General features: G+C 51.6%; 1 protein-coding gene, 1 long non-coding RNA gene and 1 other non-coding gene across 5 annotated transcripts in view; 2 read left to right on the top strand and 1 right to left on the bottom strand.

The window, feature by feature from the left end:
* LOC127037812 (zinc finger protein 333-like) overlaps positions 1-24,111 on the bottom strand; it is a 1,302,204-nt gene that overhangs the window by 1,192,493 nt on the left and 85,600 nt on the right. The gene's annotated exons all lie outside the window — the stretch shown is intronic.
* Positions 303-11,581, top strand: LOC127037866 (uncharacterized). Of its 3 annotated transcripts, none has more exons than XR_007770478.1 (4): positions 303-428; positions 5,195-5,321; positions 7,144-7,226; positions 9,578-11,581. It is a non-coding gene; the product is annotated as an uncharacterized LOC127037866 (long non-coding RNA). The 3 variants fall into 3 exon arrangements; XR_007770480.1 differs by lacking the exon at positions 5,195-5,321 and adding an exon at positions 4,409-4,501; XR_007770479.1 differs by lacking the exon at positions 5,195-5,321 and having other exon boundaries at positions 9,578-11,580.
* TRNAV-AAC (transfer RNA valine (anticodon AAC)) lies at positions 20,523-20,595 on the top strand. Its single transcript has one exon. It is a non-coding gene; the product is annotated as a tRNA-Val (tRNA).

Below are 24,111 nucleotides of genomic sequence, written 5' to 3'. Positions count from 1 at the left end.
GCGCTGCACCCAGCCCGGGGGGGGAGGGGGGTGTTTGCAGACACAGGAAGGGAGCAGCTGGGAGCGCAAGAGGGGGGCGGGGGCTGTGCTGGGAAGAAGGAGGCAGGAGAACAAAGCCCACAGACCCAACACTGGGCAGCTCCTGGGGGCGGGACTCTGGCTCAGCTCGGGGGCGGGGCAGCTCCTGGGGGTGGGGCTCTGGCACAGCCAGGGGCGGGGCAGCTCCTGGGGGCGGGACTCTGGCTCAGCTCGGGGGCGGGGCAGCTCCTGGGGGCGGGGCTCTGGCACATTGTGACGCGGAGCCCGGGCTGAGCAGCTGCTCCCTGGTTCTCCACGTGCTGCCAGCAGCGCTGGAGCTGCCCGAGCCGGAGCGGAGCCGCTGTTCTCAGCTGCAGCCAGGACCTGCCCCCGGCCCCGCTGGGATCCAGGTGGGGACAGAGACTGGGGCCCGGGGGTTCCCCTTGGTGTGGCTGGCGGGGGCGGGGGCGGGAGGGGAGGGGAAGGGAGAAGCCGGAGCTGCAGGCGGGGGAAGGGCGCTGGGACATTGTGACCCGGAGCCCACGGGGAGTAAGAGACCCTGGGGGAAGGGAAAGTGACTCTGCCCCAGGGAGCCTGGGAGGAGCCTCGGAGCCGCCTCGGCCCCAGTGGAGCTGCAGCAGGATCCGCCCGCCCCGCTGGGATGGGGGGGCCGGGGCCCGGCGAGGGGGCAGAGGCTGGGCCCGGCCGTCGTGTGGGGGGGGCGGACCCCGGGGCCCGGCCCGGGGGGGCGGAGCCTAGGGCAGAGCCTGAGGCCCGGCGGGGGGGCCGAGGGGGAGCCCGGGGCCCGGCGGGGGGGGGCGGTGTATTAAATCGCTCCCCATAGCAATGTGCTACTCCCGGGCACTGCGCATGCCCAGTAACAGCCGCTGAAGTCGCTTCCCTTCCCCCTGCCCGGACCAGCCGTAACGTTCCGCCGGGCGCTGGGGGCGGGGCTGGAGCGGGGCGGGGGAGTAACAGGGAGCGTGCGTGGGGGGACGCGGAGCAGGAAATTGATGGGCGGGGGCGGTCAGGCAGCTGGAGGCAGGGTCGGGTGGGGGGCTAAAGGGCACAATCCGGGCTGAGGGGAGGAGCAGGAGTTGAGCTCAGGGGGAGGCGCTGGCAGAGCCCCCCCCCTTTGGTGTGTGTGGGGTGTCAGGGCGGGGAGAAGCCGGAGTTGCAGGGAGGGGGAGGTCACTGGGGTGGAGGGGGGTAGATCTGTCTCTGTGCAGCCAGGACATTCCCGGGGTGCGGGGGGAGGTGAGTTAACTGGATCCTGTCCCTGTTTTTGCCACTTCGTCCCACACACACATTCTCTCAAGATTTCCCCTTTTCTCTCTCATTATCACACGTGGCTATAAAATCCAGGGAGATTTCCCCCCCCTCCAATGATCAGCTCTCTAATTGCCTTTAATTTTCCCTTTTCTCTCCATACTTCTCAAATGTCAATTTAAAATCTCTCCGATGGGGGGTGGATTTTCCCACCCATTTTATCTGCAGCGATTTGTCCTTGTTTGGGTGGGAAATTGTTGCCCTGGGTCATTCCCCAGAACATGGCTCCCACTGGAGTGGGATGGGATGAGGTTCCCGTTCTCTGCCAGGGCAGGGAAGGGAAGGGAGGAGCACATCCCCCATGGAGACTGCCCAGACCCCATTTCCCAATCCCCCTGCTGCCCCCTTCCATTGTCCAGGGAGCCTTCCAGCTCCCCCCCCCACCCCGTTAAATCAGCTCCTCAAAGGGCTCTGAGCTGCTCACGTGAATGGTTGCCCCGGGGCCGGGGGGGACCATCACATTCTGTTTATGTATTGGACAGTCATATAAAATCCAGTCCAACAGTCCCCCTTTTCCACTAGTTATTTAATAGCAACATCAAATCCCCTCCGATCTTGGTGGTTTTCTCTCATGTTATCAAATGTCGTTTGTGACAGGTTCTCTCTGCGTGTCTCAAAGATTGATATAAAATACCCCAAACATTTGCCCCACTTCTCTCTAGTTGTTTTATTTCTAATTGAATATGATGGGTTGTTTCCCAATGTGCTAAGATGCAGCCGCCTCTGGGGTGGATCCATGGTGGCCATTACTTGCTAGTGACAGCCCGTGGACCTTTCTTGCCCTCCAGGCCTTCCATTCTCCTGTTAAAGAAGCACCCCCCAGGCTCCCTCTGCCTGTGTGACTGGCCAGCAGGAGGTGGTGTTAACTTTCTAGCCACTTCTCACACTCTGTGAGGTAACACTTGCAGGGGCAGGGAAGGTGTCTGGGTGGGGACATTGCCGCTGAAGGGGCATTGTGGTAGGGGGAGGCCTCTGGGTGGCTGGGCAGGGGGTACCCTAGTCTGGTTGGTGGATTGTGGAGGTTTGGGGTTTTCGGGGGTGGTGGTTCTGATGTGCCCATCCCTGAGGCTATGGGTCCTGGAGGTGGGTATCGCTGGGGGCCTGGTGGCTGCAGAACAGTGGGGGTGGGTGTCTCTTGGGGAGGCGGGACAGAGGGTTAGAGGGAGCCTGGTTCTGTGCCAGGGGCTCTGTCTGTGCTTCCCCTGCTGGTTCCTGGTTTTGTTGCCATGCCCAGTGCACAGAGCTGGGGGAGGGGATCCCTGGCACTAGGTGAGGGCATGCCAGGGAAGCAGAGTGAGGGGTCCCACTGTAAAGCATCAGGGGGTCACACTGGGCAGAGGAGGGGGTCCCAGGCAAATGTCAGGGTAGATCGTGCTGGAGGGTGGGGGAGTTCCTAGGCAGGCAGTGAGGGTCTGAGTTCCCAGTGGGGGGGGGTCCCTTGAGGGTGTCTCTGGCTGCTGGGGGCTCTTGGTGGGGGGAACCCTTTGGGATTCCCAACCTGGCAATCATGGTGTGGTGGGGGTTCTCTGGCCGGTGGAGCTTTGAGGGGTATCTGGGGTCCCTGGCCAGGGACTCGGGGCTGCGTCCCAGGGAATATCTGATGGGCCCCTGGCTGGGGGGTGTCTGGGGCCCCTGGCTGGGGGGTCTGGGCTCTGGGTACTAGGGGGTGTCTGGGGGCTGCTGCTAACCATGATCCTTCTCTCTGGTCAACTTGTGCCAGAGTCCTGGCTCCTAGTCACCAGGTCACCAAGTCCATTCCCCAGTCACGTGCCCTGTCACTGTGATAACTTTCTGTCCACTTAGCAAACACTGTTAGTGTGAAATCACAGATTTTGCTTTTCTCCTCTTTTGAAAACTGCAGGAACTTTCGGTTCCCTTTGGAAAATTTGTGCCCCCAGTCCTTGTCCTAGATCTGCGGGGGTGAGGGAGGTGGGAAGGGAGTCAGCACTGCCACACGATGGTCTTTTCCACAGCATTCTGGACTCATTCTTTCTGAAATCCGGTGTCATTGAGACCATTGTTAATCCAGAGTCACTGTATGGAAAGACAAGGAGTGATTCCAGATGGACAGTGGGTCAAATGAGATCAGCCATTCTCCCTGTGAGGAGGGGCTCCCATTAGCTGCTCTCCCCAGAGAGCTAAAGGAGGGAAGCTGCTCAAACGCTCTGTCCCTCTCTGCTCAGGATATTGGGGTTCAGCTTCCTGGGTCAGAGACTGCAGCCTCCATTGTGATCTGGGAGACCAGGCTTGGCAGCTGCTGCTCCCCCAGTGGGGCTCTGTGCTGGGAAGTGACCTTAATTAAAGCTTCTTCTCTGCCCGGCCCAGGGGATGACTTTCTGCAGCTGGTCCTAGCCCCCTAGGGCAGCCCTGGGCCCTGTTACTACTAAATTCTGAGCCAGAGTCTCCAGGTAACTGAAAGACCTCAGGGAATGTCCTAGGGTCTGGCAAGAAAGTGACTCTGCACAAACACCACCACCTCATTTCTCCTCCCATTAGCGGTTGCCAGGAGGAAATCCAGCCATGGGAGAGCAAAGCCCCCAGGAATGGGACTGTCCCAGCCAGAGGGGCAGGGAGAGAGGACAGGGGAAGGAGAGACTGAAAGGGGCAGTGGGAGAAATGAATGTGGGGGAGAGATTTCCAGCTCTCTAGTCCACCCAGACACATGTATTGCTGCATCCTGGGGCAGAACCACTTTCCAGTGAACAAAACAAGGATCAGACAGAGCAAAAGCCAGTTCCTGACTCCATATTCCCCCTGCTGGGGTGTGGCTGCCGTGGGGTCAGTGTCTGAGGGAATCCCCCACAGTGACTCCTTTGGTTCTGCTCTTTTCTAGCCTTGTGTTCAGAGAAGGGGTGAGGGGAGAGAGAAGGGAGGTTAAAAATGTGTCTGTGGACTTAGCCTGGCAGGAGGGGCCAGGTCTAAATTGTAATAAACAGATTGAGCATTTCCCAGCATGACAGAATCTAGGGTGTCTGTCTGCAGGGAAAGGGCCTGGGGGAATTATGATGTGAAATTAACTAAAACCGGTTCTGAAACGCCCACAACTGCCCTTCTCCCCCAGACAGGCTGCAGAATGACGTCCGTGTTTTGCTCCAGCTCATCCCAGCCTGGCGTGGGACAGGGAAGAGAAATGGCTGCAGTGGAGTCAGTCCAGGTAGAGATTATCGGGGGGTTGCTGGTGGGTTCCTGCTGGAGGAAAGGGAGAGCAAATACACCAGAGGTGGGAAGGTTTGCAGAGTCTGGTTTGGAGGTTGGAGTGGGGCAGGAAATTCACAGCGTGGGGAAAGGAGGAGGCCAGGGTGTGGCAGACCTGCTGGGAGTTATTTACTAAGTGGCCTAGATTCTAGGAACAGACCCAGGAGGTTTGGAGGTGGAAATGCCCTAATTTGTGAAGAGAGAAAATAACCCACCTACATGGAGCTAGTCAAACTGACCAGAATCCTAGTGCTGGAGCCTGACCTCACTAACCAGCAGCTGCTGTGAGATATAAAGGGGACACCCATGAGTCAGGCTTATTGGAGCTGCCTCTCCCTTCATATCCCGCTCCTCACAATGAGGAGGGTGTTGGGCATCCTACCAGCGAGCTCTCCCTGGACCCTGCTAGGGGCTCCATCTCCTGTATCAGCCAGTGGCTAGTAGGGGGGTGATGGATATGCTGGGAGAGATAAGGGGCTCTCTCTTCATCCCCTCACCCTGGCATTTGCTGGATACTCTGAGCCAGGTCGAGGTGGGACTCTCCTGACTATGATCCACCCAGAGCTTCCATTTGATTCACTCCTCTCTGCCACAAATAGTGGGGCTGTGAGTGGGGCAGCAAGTCCTTAGTGTTGGACTCTTGCTCTTTCAGGGGCCGGTGACCTTCAAGGAGATGGCTATGTATTTCACCAGGGAAGAGTGGGCTCTGCTGGACCCCACTCAGAGAGCCCTCTACTGGGATGTCATGCAGGAGAACTATGAGACTGTGACCTCGCTGGGTAAGGGTTCCTGTCCCTTCTGTTCTTGGAAGGGGAAATGAAGAGTGAAGGTTCACGCCACCCCCACAATGCCATCTGTACCCTGTCCTGTTTCAGCATCACCCCAATAGGCCAGTGACACACATACTACCAGAGACCCTCCTCTGCTGCAGAACACTTTGGGAACAGAGCACAGGAGCCGTATTGCACAGTGTCAAATATCTCCTGTTTGCTCAAGTGAAACTGGGGGTTAGGTCTGGCATAACTGTCCCATACCCCTAATCATTTTTGTTGCCCTTTTCTGAACCTTTTCCAATTCCAATATATCTATTTTTGAGATGGGGTGACATCTGCATGCAGTATTCAAGATGTGGGTGTATCATGGATTTATTTGCTGTTTTTACAAATATGATCTATGAGATATTCTGTCATGTCTATCCCTTTCTTAATTATTTCCTACATTGTTCACTTTTTTTCACTGCTGCTGCACATTGAGTGGATGTTTTCAGAGAACTATCCACAGTGACTCCAAGATCCATCTCTTGAGTGGAAACAACTAATTTAGACCCCATCATTTTGTATGTATAGTTGGGATTGTGTTTTCCAATGGGCTGCACTATGTGCTATCCTGTCATCTAGCACTGCTGAGATCCTGGATTCAGTAATATCCCTGCCCTTCCTGTTCCCTTTCTCCACCGAACCCCGCCAGCCCATGCTTCCTGTTCCCAGCTTCCCCAGGATTCTCGCACTGTCTCTGAACCTCTCTGTCAGCAAGAAGCAGTGCCAGGGACACTTGCCCTCTGTCTGGAGTCTTCGATTTCTGGGACATGGATTTACTTTCTCTGTGTTGTAAGAGGCTCTGTCATAATGAGTGTCTGTGACGTTACCCAGAGTACAATCTGGACTGTTAAATAGCTGTCCCCTCAGTCCTCCAGCATGGGGTGCCTTTTCCACTGTTTTCCCGCGAGAACAGCCCCTCTTGGCCAATTAACACACAGTCTCCAGCATGTAACTCACTCCCAGCTACACAGTATTGAGTGCTGCTAGACAGCCACTCATGAATTACACCTCAGGAGAAAACCAGCAAATTCTCAAGTGCCCAACTTTCCCCCAGAAATGTGCATCTTGCACTGTCCAGCACGCTACTGAACGACACAAGCTCATATGAAGTCTGTCATTTCATCAGCGGAAAATGACATGCACCAGCTTGTTATCCCAAACAGAGTTTCCAACACACTTCAATCCACACATACTGGTTAGATGAACAATAAACCAAGATTGTTAACTACCAAAAACTAAAACTAGGCCTAGTCCATGAAAAGGGCACTCCCAGGAGAGACTGTATAAAGGCTGGAACATGAAACACCTTTGTAAACCTGAGACAGCTGCCTTGGGGACAATGACAGGGAGAATCCCCCAAAGTGACTCCTTTGTTTCTGCTCTTCTCTGGCCTCCGATTGTTCCTTCCAACGTGGAGTACTTTGCACTTGTCTCTACTGAATTTGATCCTATTTACTTCAGATCATTTCTCCCGTTTGTCCAGATCATTTTGAATTTTAATCCAATCCTCCAAAGCACTTACAACCCCTCCCAGCTTGGTGTTGTCCGCAAACTTGATACGTGTAAGAGAGAGACTGTTACTGGGAGGGTTTCCCCATGTGTCAGAGGGTTACACCCTGGTGGGAGGGGGCTAGGCCTGTACTGGAATAAGGTCACTCTGTGCTTCACAGTGTGCCAGAACCTAGAATGTGCATTAGCAGGGGAAAAGCTGGGGGGAATCGGCTTGTGGAATGGACAAAAGCCTAGTCTGAATTCTCACACCTTGCCCTTTTCACCCTGGCAGGCCAGAGAATAACATCCATGTTTCGCTGCAGATCATCTCGTCCTCCCAGGGGCAAGGAAATGGCTGCAATGGAGCTGGCTCAGGTAAGAGATTATCAGGGTGGCGGGCTCTGCTTGGAGGTTGAGGAGCAGTAAATGCATAAGAGGGTGGGAATTGCTAGAGGTGGTGGGAAGCAGGAAATATCTCGGGTGGAGAAAGGGAGGGGACAGCATGTGACAAACCTGTTGAGACTTGTGTAGTGTAGGGCGTGATGGGTTGTCACCCCCAGGAGGCAGTTTGTGGAGCTTCTGGGAACTGCTGTGTCCTCTAACCCTCACGCTGGGCTGGCCCTTCTCACACTGCTTTGCTGGAGATTTCGCCAGCCTCTCCAGGGCCTGTTATCACCCAACACAACAGCAGGTGGCGCCATGCAGCCAACTAAGCTACCTGAGTGCGTTACCTAAGCCACTCAAGGACAGATAGAAGACAAGAGCCAATTTCCCACTCCCCAACCTTGCACACTTGCTGTAGTATAAATCCAGAATGATACCATCTTATAGTGCACAGGGATCTCTATAATGCAAGCTCATTAATGTAGTTCCCCTTCCCCTCGATATGGAACAGATGTGCACAACAAGCTGAGATTTTCCCCAGACACTTCACTCAAAATACGCTGGTTAAGATAAAGCATCAAACAAGTTTATTAACTGCAGAAAGATAGATTAAGTGATTATAAGTGATAACAAACAGATCAAAGCAGATTATTTAGCAAATAACCAAAACTCAGACTAAGCCTAACATACTAGATGGATAGAATTTGAATTAGCAATTTCTCACCCTGACTGATGGTACAAGCAGTCCCCCAAGTTTCCATACACAAGCTAGAAATCTCTTGATCCTGGGAGCAGCACTTCCCCCACATCCGTTTTTGTTTCTCAGGTGTTTCCAGAAGTTCTCTTGTGTGGGGAATGAGGCCAAGAGATGATGTCACACCCCACCTTATGTAGCTTTTCCATATGGTGGGAACCTTTTGTTCCAAACTCAGTTCCTAGTCCAGTTTGTGGAAAAATACAGGTACTAAAATGGAGTTTAGTGTCATGTGGTCTGGTCACAGGCCCTGCTGAGTCATAGTAGCCATGACTCATAGGCTGGCTGAAACATTCACAGGAAGGCTAAGCTCTTCCACAGTCCATTGTCTTTGTTGAGCCATCAGCACTGTCTGGCTTCTTCATTGTTGTACCTGAAAGGCTCATTGTGGGTGTTACCCAGAGTAAGCACATTTGAAATACAGATACAGAGTCAATATCCATAACTTCAGATACGAACATGATATGTGCACACAAATAGGATAATCATATTCAGCAAATCAGAACTTTTCCAGTGACACCACACATGATGCATCTTGTACAAAATAGATCATAATTATGTCCTAATCATATTATAATCATACCACTATGATGAATATGGGGGTGTAGTGTCAGATAGGTCCTAATTTCAAGGCACAGGAGTTGGGAATGGAACTTCCCCTCTTTGTGGAACAGGAAATAACCTTCCAGCCAGGGCTGGGACAACTTCCCAGACTCTCAGTGATGGAGCCTGAATCTACTGGCATTTCATTAATTACCACCAACCCCAATCTTTGTGGCAACTGTAAACTTTATCAGTGATGATTTTGTACTCTCTTCTAAGTCATAGATAAGAATGTTAAATAGCACAGGGCCAAGAACCAATCCCTGCAGGAACCTGCTAGAAAGAAATCCACTTTCAAGCCAGCAACTCATCAATACTGCTAAGAACCTGATATATCCATTTTGGAATGTATCTGACTGCTTTTCCATTTAAATTCTTTCTGTCTTTCTTTCTTTTAAACCTTTAGTTAAGATGCTAAAGAATTGTCTGGAAGGATGGAATTTAACTTCATTCTTTCATTTGTTCTTTCTTCTAAACATTTAGTTTAACTGCTAAAGGATTGGTTGGCAGCATGGTATTTTGGATGAGATCCAAACCTGGGTAATGTGGCTAACCTTCTACCCACCCACTTCCTGGATCCAATTAGGATCACTCTCCTGCTGCCCTCTGGCCATGCTGTATCACAGTGAGCAGAGTTTTTAAATAACCTCTCACTGTACGGGACCTAGTTGCTGATTAGGAGTCAGAGAACTGTCATGCAATAAAGGGGGCCGTGTGATTTCTTTTTTCAGAGTCTCATTAACCAGTGTGTGGGATCAGAAGCACAGTTTGTGACTGGTCAGTGAGTTTAACTTCAGTGTTAACCACCAGTTTGGGGAGCATCTGCTCTCCCTTTTTCAGCCTGCTCTGACCTTGGCATTTTCAGTGAGGACTGCCCCAGGCACACTAGGTCACACTAAGCACTGAAGATAAATTAATAGAATGTTTTTTATGATCAAGTTGTATGAAATCAACTGAACTCCTTTGTTTTCTTTCATCTGAGCAGAGTTTCTGGTTTTCCAACGTGATATGATCTCCCAGCTGGAACAAGGGGAAGAGCCATGGGTCCCAGAGCTCCAGGGTTCAGAGGAAAGAGAGATCCTGAGATCTCCCCGCACAGATGAGGAAACATTAAACCAACTCAGAATCTGTAAGTGCCTGAAGGAAACATCTAGGATGCCCTACAAAGCTCTTGGGAAGTCTCTCAGTTCATTATTGTCCATAGCAGGGGTCGCATCAGCAGGGTAAATATAGCTCAAGGCTTCCTATAGATGCTAGCAGACACCGGGCAGTAGCTTTCTCCCTTCCCCCTGTGAAGTTGGATGGGATGTGAAGGCTGAATTGATCCCCTCCTCTCTCCTGTTGGGAGGAGCTGAGTTCCTGATTTTTATTTGACCTCTCTCCAGCACTTGTTTTGGTTTGGCCTTCCCCTTTCCATCCCTGTTTGAGGTTTCTGTTTCTATCACAGCAGGTGATGCAATGACGTGTGAGGTTCAGCACAGACCAGAAAAAGAGCAGGGAAACCAGCCAGGGGAGAAAATGGATAAATTTATTTCCTGTCAGGGAACTCAGAAGGGCCTTAAGGAAACCAGAATACAGCAGGAAATCTGCAGGGAAAAGCAAAAAAAATACATGTGCTGAGTGCGGGAAAAACTTCACTTACAGATCAGGCCTTTCTCAACATCAGAGAATCCACACAGGGGAGAGGCCCTGTGAATGCCATGAGTGCGGGAAAACTTTCAGTCACAGCTCGCACCTTATTGGGCATCAGAGAATCCACACGAGCGAGAAGCCCCGCAAATGCCGTCAGCAGGCCTGCACAACTCGTAAAGCGGTGATGTAGAGAAATCTCTGTATTAACTATCTCTATAAATCTTTATAACGTTGCATTGTGTTATTTTGTATTAAGTATCTTTCTGTATTAAGTATCTTTATGACATTGCATCCGGCATGATGTTATTGTGTAATTCATATGACTTGGCATTGTGCCTCTCTATTTTCATACAACTTTGTATTAGATCCCTATGTAGAAAATTGGTAGAAAACTTTGTATCAAATGTTATAGCCCCTAAGGATAGTATAGTTAAAGTAAAAGAAAACATGTGCCTTTTTGCTAGAAGTAGAATAAGATTTTCCCCCGCACTCTGTAATCAATTGCTCTATTGACTGAATGAGGTGTGAATGAGTGAGGCTTGGAAGACACCCACCTCCAGACAGCTACAACAGTTGAAGAGGGAATGGGAGCCAGAGCAAAGGACAATACAACTTGTCAAGTGGGCCCAATAAAGAAGAGCAGACATATTGATGGCCTCAGGGATTAGAAGCAAGCACCTTCTTTAGAAAACACCCTCTTTGAGCAGCATTGGGACAACACCCAGAGAAAAGCAGCACAAAGACCAACGGATGCAGACCCAGATTTTGAATCTGGTCTAGATTTGCATAAGAGGGAAGCTGCTATAAATGCGAGGTGTCTTGCAGAAGGACCCCGGATCTCGTCTTGTCACCATCGGACCATCGATTTGGATCGGTAGAAGCCCGGCTCCACCCCTCCCCCATCTAACTCACCTGGCCAGTGCAGTTAAGGGGAGCAACTAGTTGGTAACAACAGCAAGATGGAGTGTGTTTATGTCTGTGTGTGTGCGTGAATGCATGACTGTGATATATATCTCATGTGCATATCATAGAGTATTAATTGATACCTGTATTACTAATAAATGTGGCATTTTGCCTTAATCCCCCTGAAAAGTTCCTGTACAGTACTTTGAGTACAACAGCGAGGGCCACAATACTCCAAAGAAAACAGCTGAGGACCGAAACCCCCCGGCCCTGCGGAAACACCCCCCACTCAGGACCTCCCGGCCTGGCGGAAACACCCCGCCCAGCCCTGCAGAAACAAACCCTCCTTCCCCAGCGCCGCCCCACCAAAACAGCTGTGGGTCAAAAAGGAAGGTTGGTGGTGGGGAGGTGTTACTTGATGTTAAATCAACCAGGGACTCCCAGCCAAAGAGGTGGCTGGGAGCCCTCAGGGTCAAATTAAAGGGCCTGGGGCTCTGACGACTGGGGGAACCCGGAGCTTTTCAGGGCTAGGGCAGGGATTTAAAGGTCCCAGAGCTCCTGCTGCTGAGGGGAGCCTGAGCCCTTGAAATCCCAGCCTCACTCCATCCGCTGGAGCTGCCGCCGGGATTCAAAGGGCTCTGTGCTGCCTGCAGCCACAGGGATCCCTGAGCCCTTTAAATCTCAGCTGCTGCCGGGATTCAAAGGGCTCTGGGCTGCCCGTGGTGGTGGGGAGCCCTGAGACCTTTAAACCTCAGCTGCGGTCGGGAATCTCTGCGAGCAGCCCAGAGCCCTTTGAATCCCGGCCGTGGCTGGCAGGCCGGCTTTAGGAAGTGCGGGGCCCAATTTGAACATTTTTGGCGGGGCCCCGCAGGGATGATTGGGGAAAAAAAAGCCTTTCAGTTCTTAACAACCGGTTCCCTATAAAAAGTTCTGCCACAGTATGTATTTTTTGTACCAGTAGGGTTACCATACGTCCGTATTTTCCTCCCGGATGGCGATTTAAGAACCAAAAAGCCTGACATGTCCGGGAAAGTACAGAAGTATGTTAACCCTACCTAAAGTTCTTTTTTAAAAAGATGGGTCTGAACTAGAAATGAGCTCTGCCACTCCCTTAGGGTGTGCTAGGGTGCACATGTGTGGGTCCCAGCAGCTCCCTGCCCATCTCATTGAAGCAGGTGTGCAGGGTTACTTCCCTGGGAACTGCAGGGCACCAGTGAACATGGGGCTGGCTGGAGGTGGGGGAGGGGGAGGATGCGAGAGGTAGGGTCTGGCTGCAGGCTGGGCAAGGGGTGTGGGGCAGGCTGGAGACAGGAGGTGTGGGGTGGGCTGGCTGGCTTCAGGCAGGGCCACAGGGAGGGTGCAGCATGGGTTGGCAGGGCTGGAGACAAAGGAGTGCAGGACTGGCTGGCTTCAGGCAGCGGGGTGCGGCAGGGGTTGGCTGGAGATGGGTTGGTGCAGGGCTGAAGGCAAGGCAGGGGGTACGGGGTTGGCTGGAGACAGGGCAGGGGGTGCAGGGCTGGTGCGGGCAGGGCAGGCAGTATGGCAGGGGTTGGCTGGAGACAGGGCAGGGGGTGCAGGGCTGGTGCGGGCAGGGCAGGCAGTGTGGCAGGGGCTGGCTGGAGACAGGGAAGGGGGTGCAGGGCTGGCTGGAGACGGGTTGGTGCAGGGCTGAAGGCAAGGCAGGGGGTGTGGGGCTGGCTGGAGATGGGCAGGCTGCAGGCAGGAACTGGTGCAAGCAGGGCAGGAGGTGCGGGGCTGGTGCAGGCAGGGGGTGCAGCAGGGGCTGGCTGGGGACGGGCTGGCTGCAGGCAGGGCAGGGGGTGCAGGTCCAGGGGGTACAGCCCATCCTCTATGGTGAGTACCGCCGCCTCCTCCTCCTCCTCCCCCCTCTCCCACTAGGGTAGCAGCAGCAGCCTGGGGCTTGGGGGCTATTTCAAGGGCCCGGGGCGCCCCTGCTTCCACTGCCCCAGCTCTGTAAATAGCCGCGGGAACCCTGGGGAAGCGGCGGGGCTCCAGTGGCTATTTAAAGGGCCGGGGAGGTAGAAGCAATGGGAGTCCTGGACTTTTTAAATAGCCCCCAGAGCCCCGCAGCCATACCCCAGGGCTCCAGCAGCAGGGCTCTAGTGGCAATTTAAAGGGCCTGGGGTTCCAGCCCCTGCTGGGAGCCCCAGGCCTTTTAAATTGCCCCCTGGGGAAGCTGGGCCACCCTGGTACAGCGCACTGGCTTTTGCTGGTACTGGGGCTTGGGTGCGGGGTCCTCTTAGGAGCGAGGCCGATTCAAGGGAATTGGTTGAATTGGCCTAAAGCCGGCCCTGGTGGCTGGGATTTAAAGAGCTCTGAGCTCCCCGCCCGCCTGCCCAGAGCCCTATAAATCCTGGCCGAGGCTGAGATTTAAAGAGCTCTGGGCTCCCTGCGGCTGCGGGCAGCTCAGAACCTTTTGAATCCCGGCCGCGGCTGAACTGTAAAGGTGTCTGGATTCCCCGCGGCTACGGGCAGCCCAGAGCCCTTTGATTCCCGGCTGCGGGACGCACAGTGAGACTTCACGGGCCGCACGTGGCCCGCGGGCCGTATGTTGTGCAGGCCTGGCATGGAGGGGCAAAATAGGTAAGAAATTTCCGTGGCCTGTCACTAGCAAATAGTAGCCACCATGGATCCTGCTACATCTTAGCACTGTGGGAAGCAACCCTTCACAGAGACCATTTGTCTTGTGGTTTGGGATACTTCTCAAGACATGCTGCACTCAGAGTGACCCCCTCATCCTGTGCCAGCTGGAGAAAAGAAAAGGGGCCAGCCAACTCTCCCACTACCAGCTGCGAACCACTGATCCCCAAACAGGGGGAGGCCTCTGGCTTTGATGTGTATTAAATATCAGGCTGGTCTCTTTCTTTGGCAAATATCTAACAGAGCTAAAAGAGGGAACAAATGATTCTCAAAGGAGAGGGGAAAGACAATCACTGGGAAATTTAATCCCCTGCAACATCCAGAATGGAGAGCGACTCAGGGCAACAGGTTCCCCCGAAGGAAGAAGTTTTTGGGATTTAGAAACATAAGGAACAGCACAAAACTTGAGAGGATTTTTAATTGACATTTGATAATGACACAGAGGGAAAACCTGAGCTTTCAGATCAGTGTTCAGAAATGAAAGACAAAGGGTGGAAATCAGAGATTTTGGATCCATTTTGCAAATTATAGAGAGGAAAGTGGAAAATCAGAGGGATTTTATATCAGTTGTTGATAGGAGGTAAAATCTGAGTGTTTCACATGAATACTTGATAAATGAATAAAGAGGAAATGGGCATCATTTGCAAACATTTTGTGTTCAATAATCTGAGAAAAGGTGTAAATCTGAGATTTTCTTATTATTTTATAATTAGAGACAGGAAAATCTCAGGGCATATTCAATTAGAAATAGACAACTAGAGAGAAGTGGGGCAAATGTTTAGGTTATTTTATTTGAATCTTTGAGATTTGCAAAGAAATTGTGTCACAAACTGCATATTTGATAACATGAGAGGAAAACACCAAGATCTGAGGGGAGAGAGTCACTTTCCTGTCAGGGCCCAGTACTCCCTCCCCCACCCCCTCCGGGGTCTCTCACTCACTGGGGGCTCCAGGCGGGGCTGGTGCGGTCAGAGCCTGGGGCTGCCTAGGGGGCAGGTCCCAGCTGGAGAAAGCCTCCCCCCCGGCCAGGATAGGAATGTGCTACTGGTAGCAGCCTGGGGCTGGACCCTCTCTATGGGGGACACTTGCTCCCCCCTCCCCTTCCTGGCCCTTCCCACGCCCTGTTGCCAGCAGAGAGTGGCCCCCCCAGCCCAGCCCAGAGGTGTCCCTGTCTCAGGCCCCCCCCAGCCTCTGCCCATTAACCCTCTGCCCAGTTCAGAAATCACTCGGGGGAACCATTTCCCACCTACACAAGGACAAATCACTGCAGGTGAAAATGGGGGGAAACATCCCAAACCTGAGATCTGAACTGGCCATTGGCAAAGGGGAGAGAAAATGGGGCACAATGGGGGGAGGGGAACAGGGAACTTCTCAGGGGTTTGAGGGAAGGGGGTGTCACCCTGGATGTTGCTTGTTGCTCTCTAGGGAGAAAGGGGGCAGGACAGGAGAGGAGGGGGGTCTCCACGGAGGGAGCAGTGGTAATTCTGAGGGGATCTCAGCCCCCCCTTTTTCTCCCCGCTCCTCAGGGGTCACCTGCTCTTCTCCCCTCGCCCCCCGGCCATGTCCCGGCTGCACAGACATTTTCCATCCATCCCTTTCCCAGGTCTCCCCCCTCCGCAGCCCCCGCCCGACCCCACGCAGGGGCTGCTAGGTGTAATGCATGTTCAGTAGGGATTTCTCCCCTACTAATGCTGGGGTGTCCTTCTCCTATAGGTTAGTCTACTAATGATCTCATCTTGGTGCCATGTGTGTCAGTTCATTGCCATGGCACTCGTGTGCTCAGACATCTGAGGATGCTCTATAGAAAAGCTCCTTGAGTGGGGTGATCCACAGGGAGTAGCTCAAAGCTCCAAAGTGCCTGGCCAGGGGCAGGACATTAGCACAGCAAGGGAGGGGTGTGGCAGTGACATCACAAAGGCCTTTTGCAGGACCTCACACTATTGGTCAAAGACTATTGGTGAGCAGGTGGTGACCTCACAGAGAGATCCTGACATCAGTCAGGGGCCAGTGGCTAGGGAAACCTCAGAGACCCCTGTGGCTTTGCTTCAGCAAGTCTCCTTCTCCAGGTCTCTGTCTGAGGACTGAGAGAGTATTCGGGTTCACGGACGTGAGCGCCAGGAGGAACCTCTTTCCAGTTTTCTCCTTCCCTTGTAGTGATTTTACTAGAAAACAGCCGTCCCTGTTTAGAAGGTAAGAGCCTCCTGGAGGTGTGAAACCTGTTCAGTCTGATCCATCTGGTGAGAGTTGAATTCTAGGCATGGAAAACATGAGCTTAAGGAGGCAGAATTTTATTCCGCACCTGGGATTTTGTCCCTTAGAATCATGGGGACATTAGGGTTTGTCCTTTGTGTTTCACCTTTTCCTCCATCCACCTGTCCCTCCCTCCTTTCTCTTCATCTCTTCTTTTGTCCTTTCTCCTGTTCCCCTCCCAACACCAGGACGAGTGTGTGCGTGTGTGTTGCGGGGGAGTGCTCTGCAGCTCTCACTGTGGGTGGTCCATCCAAAAATGTGAGGCTGAAATAGTGCTCGGGCAGTCAGGGCTGGATTAACCTTTTGTTGGCCCTGGCACCAAACATATTTGTGGGCCCCAGTGTAGTCACTGTGGGCTCCGAGTGTGGGCCTGGTGGGGCAGTGCCATTGGTGCCTTCGTATACCCGGTACTGAACCTCAGAGACATTTTTCATTTTGATCACACACCTCTCCATGACTATATGCATTGCCATACACAGCTCCCTCAGCCCGCGGGTTTTCTTATTGAGCTGTACACCCATGTGGGTTTACCAGTGTCCACAGTGAGCAGAACTTTCATAGTGACCAAGGAAACTCCCCACAGATTTATCTCTTTCCTCATTCAGACCTTCTCTAGCCATGTCTCCAGTACCCCCCCATGTCACCAGTCACTGCATGTGGTCCTAGTCTCAGCTCAAAGTCCTAAAGCCAGCAGACACCTGATCAGTTCTGACAGATCCCTCCCTCAGCCCCCATCCTGCCATGTGAGCAAGCCACCTGCAAACACCATTTCCCCAAAGTGAGGACTTAGCCCTTGGGAATCTGAAGACACCAGCGTCTCTCCCTCTGCTCCCATCTACATGCTAGTCTGCTACCTGGTCACCACCACCTCTCCCCATACATGTTTCCTTTCTACTTTGGACATGCTCCCAACCAGCTGGAAGCTCCCTCTGCAAGCCTGACCTGCTCCCGCCTTCCCTGCTCCCCCGACATTCCTTTCCTACTGGTGACCTCTGTTCCTTGAGGTTAACTCCAGTGTCTTTAGGTGCTCTAGCTTAATGGCCCCAGGAGTCATAGAGCCACTTGTAGCTTCTCTAGCTACAGCCATGGGGCAACTGCCAGAGGCCAGCCTTAGACAGCTGCAGCTACTAGCCGCAGGAGCGGAGGCAATGCCAAGGCTGAGCATGCTTGAACCTTGCAAGGGCAGCACTAGGGACTCTAAATCCTCAGCACTGGCCCTAGGCAGCTGCAGACTCTGGAGTTAGGCACTTTCCTCCTCTAGGTTCCTGCATGGTTACAGAACTGCAGTAAAGTGGAACAATTTTCAGCTTCTGTGATTGGAAGATGTCTGGATCCATCTAATAAGACTGTCCTACATAAATGAGGAAAGTTGAGGTGCCTTTATTATTCTTTTGTTCCATTCTTTGTTTCTATGGGGAATTTGCCAGTGCAATATCACTGTCTTCCTTTTAAACAAACAAAACTAAAAAAAAAAGTGTAATGGCTGTTGAAAATAGCAATTCCAGCCCTCGTTAGCACTGGGAAGACCCCAACGTTTGTTGCTCAATTTTCTCCTACTTTTTCTACAGTAAATGACAGTGGATCAGCATATTTGATTTGGGAGAAATGAAGTAACAGCTGCCCAAATTGAGCTTGAGCACTCCTGATTTTGAGGTGTTCAGATCTGGAAGGCAGGGGCTAGATTCCCTTTCTGAATATTAGATACATCTGGAAAGGAAAAGTCAATTTCTATTTTCATGGCTCAGAAGTGGAAATCCTCCTGTCCTGTATCTGAAGCTGTCCAGGTCCAGTAGATCCTCCCCTTCCTTACTTACCCTTTTACCTTCTGGTGGGATCCACATACCTCCCTTTGCCCAGCTTCAGATAGAGAGGGGCCCTGTCCAGTTAGTCCACCCAGTTCCTTCTTTGGGGGCTGCCAGGCGAGGTCACACCAGCATCCCTAAGCCCGTCTGGGGAAGTCTTCTGAGGGTGCTACCTGGGCCAAAGCCTTCTACTCCTTGGTCACACCTCTTCCCTATTCACAGGTGGCACCCGCTTCTAGCAGCCAGCCCCCCAGCCACAGCAAGCTGCAGCGCATGGAGTCTCACAGCTTCCCCCCTCCCTTTCCTGTTGATAGCAGCCCAGGGAATGCTGGGAAATGTTCCTTCTCTGCTCCAAGGCAGGGAGCTGGCCAAGGAACTACAGCTCCCAGGGCCCTGTGGGGTCTCAGCTCCCCTACTGAATCCAGGCTGCTCTGAGGCTCCCTTTCTGCAGAGGGGAGGAAGTTACTGTTACAGGTCCCTTCAGAGCTTGGGCCTAGCACTATGGCACCATGTCAAATCCAGTACTGCTCCCAACTCTATCCAGCTCTGCTGCTGGCAGGATCCCTTCCCATTCTTTTTGTTTCCTGCCTCCCCTCCAAGGAGAAGCTCTGCATTGTTCCTGTGTGGGGAATTGAATCCAGGCTGCCTGGGTGAAAGCCAAGAATCCTAACCACTAGACCACATGGGACTTCCATAACACATTTACATGTTCATATTCAATAACACAATTAAACGTAGCCATTCAAAGTAGCCATTTAAAAGAAGCCATTCAAAAAACTTCGAAAACAGACTTCAAAGAGAAATTGCAGAGTTACAACTGATCTGCAAACTTAACACCATTAATTTGAGCTTGAAGAGGGACTGGGGGTGACTGGCTCACTACAAAAGCAATTTTCCCTCTCTTGGTATTGACACCTCCCTGTCAATTACTTGGAGAGAGCCACATCCACCCTGACTGAATTAGCCTTCAACACTGGTTCTCCCCTTGTATGGTAACTCCCTTTACATCATGTTCCAATATATATTTATGCCTCTATCTGCAATTTTCACTCCATGCATCTGAAGAAGAGGGCTTTTTACCCACGAATGCTTGTGTCCAAATAAATCTGTTAGTTCTTAAGGCGTCACCGGACTCCTCGTTGTTTTTGTGAAATAAAAGCAAAATGCACTCTAAGCTGATCTTAACCCTTTCAATGCCCTTACAAACTTAGATGCTTCTCACCACAGGCCGGCTGGTGGCTTTTCAGCCAGGCTCTCCCCTTTCGTCAGCGCTTCAGTTGCTTGGTGTGGGGGTGTCTGTAGATGTAGGTGGACGAAAGAGACAAAGCATGGCAAATGTCTCTGCTTTTATCATGTCCTTTCTTCCCTCTTGGCTTTGCTCCCCCTTCAGAGTCAGGTGAGCATCACTGCGTCTCTCCAAGCAAGTCTGAGCAATTCCCCTGGGGTGTCCTCTTGCAGGTAAGTGATTGCACTGTAGCTCCCTTGCTGAACAATGGCTGTTGATGGGTTGTTTGACACCCTGTCCGGGTGTTGGTTACTTTCCTTGCTGTTGTCACTGGGGAGCTAATATTTGGCTGACTCCCCCACCTTACAGCATAGTGACAACCACACTGCACAATTCTCATAACTTCATATGCATGAATGGTAAACATCTATGGGTAGAGAAATGACTTTCAGCAGATCATATCCTTTCCCCTGATGCCTTACAAGGCATGCTCTGTATATAAGATCACGATTATATGAAAATGAGGAATATGGGGGTTACAGCACGCTCCCCCAAAGGTACAGAATGTCACACTGAGATTCTATTTTCATTTGTTATGTAACAGCATTAAAGAGATCCAATGACTGACCAATGGCATTTTCAAGTGCTAAAATAGCAAGCGCTGTTGGTCTCTCATTGGCCATCAGCGACTGAAGATACGGTTTAATGAGCCAGAGCTTCAAGGCGAGGGTGGCTCTGTCCACTGCCTTCCGTTGCGCTGCTGGGCACCAAGTCCCTGGCGGTCAATATGTGAAGCTGGGAGAAGAGAGTGGGGTGGCAAGCGGTGGTAGAACTTTTGCCACCAGGGTCTAGCTGTCTAACTTCCTCTTCGTACTGCTGGGCCCCCGTTGCCTTCAGGTAACACAGGAACTAAGGCAGGAATAGGGTGAGGAAGCAAGTAAAGCCGAGCAAGGAAGGCAAAAGTTAATCTTATCTTCATGGGCAGCTCGCAATGACGTCCTTTTTCTGTGCCACAGCTGACAACAACATCCCAGACAGAAAAGTAACAGGCCAAAAAGAAACCTAGCAGCTGCTGAAACAGTTCAGTTGGGAGCGTGCTAGACTAACAGGCTCTTCTATCCTCCTTTATGCACTGGCGGGATGTTTTCTGAGAGTGTAGCAGTTCCTTTAACTGCCACGAGTCCCCCATTTCAGGCTATGCAGCAGGAAAAGACAGCATGGGCTTTTGCACCGAGTTGGCCCACCTGACCTTTCATTCTTCTCTTGCTCTTTGTCAGCAAGGAGAAGAAAAAGAAGCTCTCCCTCAAGCTGGAGTCACACGGGCGAGGTAAGGATGACTTCCTGAGTGCTGGCTCCAGTCCTCTGCTCTGCCAGCTGACCTATCGAGGGGCTACCACCACATTCTCTAGATTTGTCCATCGGTCTGTGCCAGAGTGAGCAACAGCCAAGTAGGTGGAGTTTCTGTAGTGTAGTGGTTATCACATTTGCCTAACACGCAAAAGGTCCCTGGTTCAAAACCAGGCAGAAACATGCTGGCTTCCTTTTCCCAGATCCTCTTGTTGTTCAGAAAGGCCACTCCTCCTATTGGCCTGTCCCTGGGATAACTCCAACCCCTGCATGACAGAGGATGCTGACAGCAGTGGAGAAAGCACCTTGGTGTCAGGCTGGAGAACCTAGAGTAGTTAGGCCAGTCACCATTTGGAGGCTTGTGGCTTGGCCACCTCTGCTGTTGGAGGTTGGCCTATAGAGGCTGTCACTTCCTGCTGGGCTCCTTTGTGTGACTGGCCAAAGGAAAAAGTGAGGCAGGAATGGGGCAATAGAGGAAAGTTGAGCTGAGGAAGGCAGGGAAGAATCTGTGTGGCTAAGTGGGGTTAGTAGAGCACCACTCTTCATTCTGCAAAGCCTGGGGAGGTGTGATTGGCTGCTGGGAGGCAGAATCCTGTGCCTGCCTCTTGGCTTCCCAGGAGTGGCTACTTGCAGCCCAGGAGAAGAAGGGGGGTTCTGGGTGAAAGGAAAACAAGCAAAGCTGAGTCCAAGGGGAGAATGGCGGCTCCTTTATGGCCAACCTGGGGGCGTGACTGATGGTTTTAGAGGTGGAGGCTGGGCTGGCTGTGAGCAACTGGGATCCAGGAAACCCCCACCTGCCCTTCTGAGGGCTGAACCCATGGAGGTGCAGTTGGCTGCTGGGAGACAGACCCCTGTGGCTGCCTGTTGGCATCCCAGGGATGGCTACTTGCAGCCCAGGAGAAGCGGGGTTCTGGGGGGAAGGAAAAGCAGCAATGGTGAGGCTGAGTGGGCTCCTTTCTGGCCGAGATGGTGGGCTGTGGTGAGTCTGGGAGTTGCATGTAAGCCATAAGTGGACGTAGTGCAGTGAAAACTGCTGCTCCATTCTGGCCGACCTGGGGGCACCATGGATGACTTGGGAGTGGGGGCAGGGCGCTGCCTGTGAGCAAATGCGATCCAGGAAGCCCCAGCCTGCCCCTCCAGGGGCCGAGTCTTCTTCTCTCCTGCCATGGGGAGCCCGACCTTAAGCCTGCCCAGCATGTGCAGCAGCTCGAGCATTAAGCCTTCCTGTGTGCATAACTGAACTACGCCCTAGTGTAATAAGGTGTAAAGTTTAGAATGTGAATTTATCTTTAATTTCCATGGTAATTTACTTTGATCTTTTATTACTACCACTTATAATCCTTAAAACTCCATCTTTCTGTAGTTAATAAATCTGTTTTATGCTGTACTTAAACTGGTGTATTTTGCTTGAAGTTCTTGGGAAATCTCAGCTCCATTACAAGGCTGGTTCATGTACTATTCACAGTGAGGGAGGGGTGGACCCTGTGTAATAAACTCACACTGATCAGGCTTCTGATTATGGCAAGATGGTATGATCCAGGGGTGCAAGGCTGCAGAGCTGTGGGGGGGGCGACTCTCTATCATTAGTGTTATGAGTGGCTGCAGAAGCATTCATGTAATTCAGTTGGCTGTGTCCCTATCTACGGATGTCTGTGTAAGTGCAATATCTGCCAGAGATTCACAGCTTGTCTCAGCATCACATGTGTGAGAGGGAGTCCAGGTGGTGGGACAAAGGGCTCAGGGGTCCCACTGTTCAGGTTGCATCCCATAGATCCCATCACAGACTTTCAACAACCACAGCGGATGCTCACTGAGAGAGAGAGAGAGATGCCAAAATAGTGATCTCCAGTGCCTGCAGACATCAAACTATCAGGAATTCTGTGCACAGAGAAGACCCTGCTAGTGGAAAATACCTTTGAAAAAGACCCTTCTGTCCCCAGCTGTGGTCGTACAGTGCTCAGTGCTCTGCGTTGTGGCCTCAAGAGCCATGGATGCAAGTTGAGTTACGATGACCTTTTCCTTGTCTCCACGTTTCTTAGGTGCCTCCTTCCAACACTTGTCAGAAAAAATGACCGGTTTCTTTTGGAAGCATTTGCATTGCAAGGCAGAGGCAGTCTTCTCTGCTTCTTCAAAAGATTGACCAAAAAGTGGGAGGAGCGGACACATTTGGCAAGGCACCACCACTGGGTTCTGCATCTCTAACCTCCACTTTACCTGGCAAGTGCCTCTGGGACTTTTCTCCCAGCTGCTCCATTTTTCATCAGTGACAATCAAAAGGAAGACGACATGACATCTGTGTGTGGACATCCCCAGCGAATCACAAGGACGTGTGGTGCAGGCTTTTATGTTGCAGCAATTGCAGTCAAAGCAACCACCATGCCAATGCCAGTCACAGCAGCCTTTTCATCAACTCCAGGCTTGTGATTTGATTCTTTCCAACGTTTCTCTCCAAAGAAGCCTTTTCCTTAGCAAGTAATGACTTGGATACCAAGGGAGCTCTCTTCTGTTTCCTAGAAAGACACAGGAAAATGTGAGCAGAGGAGACAAAACCCATAGAACAAGGCACCACTGGGAGTTGAACCCAGGATCTCCTATTTATTAGGCAGGTGCTTTAGCCAGCTAAGCCAAGGTGCCTGCCTTGAGAAAGTACTTGCAACTGTTCCCTTTGATGGTCCAGGACAACACCTGCAAATTCCAAACTACAGACATTCCCCATTTCCCTCAAGACTTGCAAAGAAGAACTGGCAGGCCAAGCCAGGATCTCCTGGTTACTAGGAAGACACTTCAGCCAGCTCTTCCCAAAGATCACTATCTAGAGACCTTTAAACAGCGTCTGTAGATGTTCACTGACAAAGAGATGCCAAAATAGAGTTCTCCACTGCCTGCAGCCATCACACTACCAGGAGTTCTGCGCACAGAGAGGCCCCTGCTGTTGGAAAAGGCTTTGGTAGAGACTCTTCTGACACCAGCCTGTGGTCATATACTGTTTAGCACTTTGTGTTGTGACTTCAGCATCCACAGATGCCAGTTGAGTTGGGGGACATTTTTCCTGTCTCCACATTTGTCTAATGGCTCCTTTCAACACTTGCCACCAAAAAGACTTGTTTCTTTTGCAAGCAATGTACAGCTAGGCAAAGGCAGTCTTCTCCATTTCCTCAGAAGATCACCAAGCTGTGGGGAAAGAAGACACATTCAGCCAAGCTGGATGCTGAATCTCCTCTTTATTCAGCAGGTGTCTGTGAAGGACATAAATCTCCACCGTGTAGAGGGCAAGAATAGGAGTTTATTACACACAGCACTGGCAGAGTGTCACCTTGCTTATTAGGCTCAGAGACTCTCTAAATTGATTACAATAGAATATATAGATTTTCCATGGGTGGGGGAAAGTGACGGGGTAGGGAGTTCCGAACTCTGGGATAGGTTTTGCTGCAAGACATGATAAGCACAGTAGCCAAAGGTTAACAGGTTACATAATGTCTCCACCCATGGTCTCAAGTTAGCAAGTTAACATTTCATGAATACTTTGATAAAATGTTATTAGTATAAAATATCTATGCTGAATTCTGATTTGAGGTCCATAGGAAAGGAGCAACTCCTTTGATTGTCCTCCAGGTACATTCCTAGGGGTTAAAGCAAAGAAACAGTGAAAGTATATGGCAATAAAGATTGTTTTCTGTGTGTCTTAAGGCAAGGCATTGG

This window comes from Gopherus flavomarginatus, chromosome 20, assembly GCF_025201925.1.
Source record: "Gopherus flavomarginatus isolate rGopFla2 chromosome 20, rGopFla2.mat.asm, whole genome shotgun sequence".
NCBI classification, from domain to species: Eukaryota; Metazoa; Chordata; order Testudines; family Testudinidae; genus Gopherus; species Gopherus flavomarginatus.
Note: the sequence above shows the minus strand (reverse complement) of the source record. Positions and strands in the feature narration are given on the sequence as shown.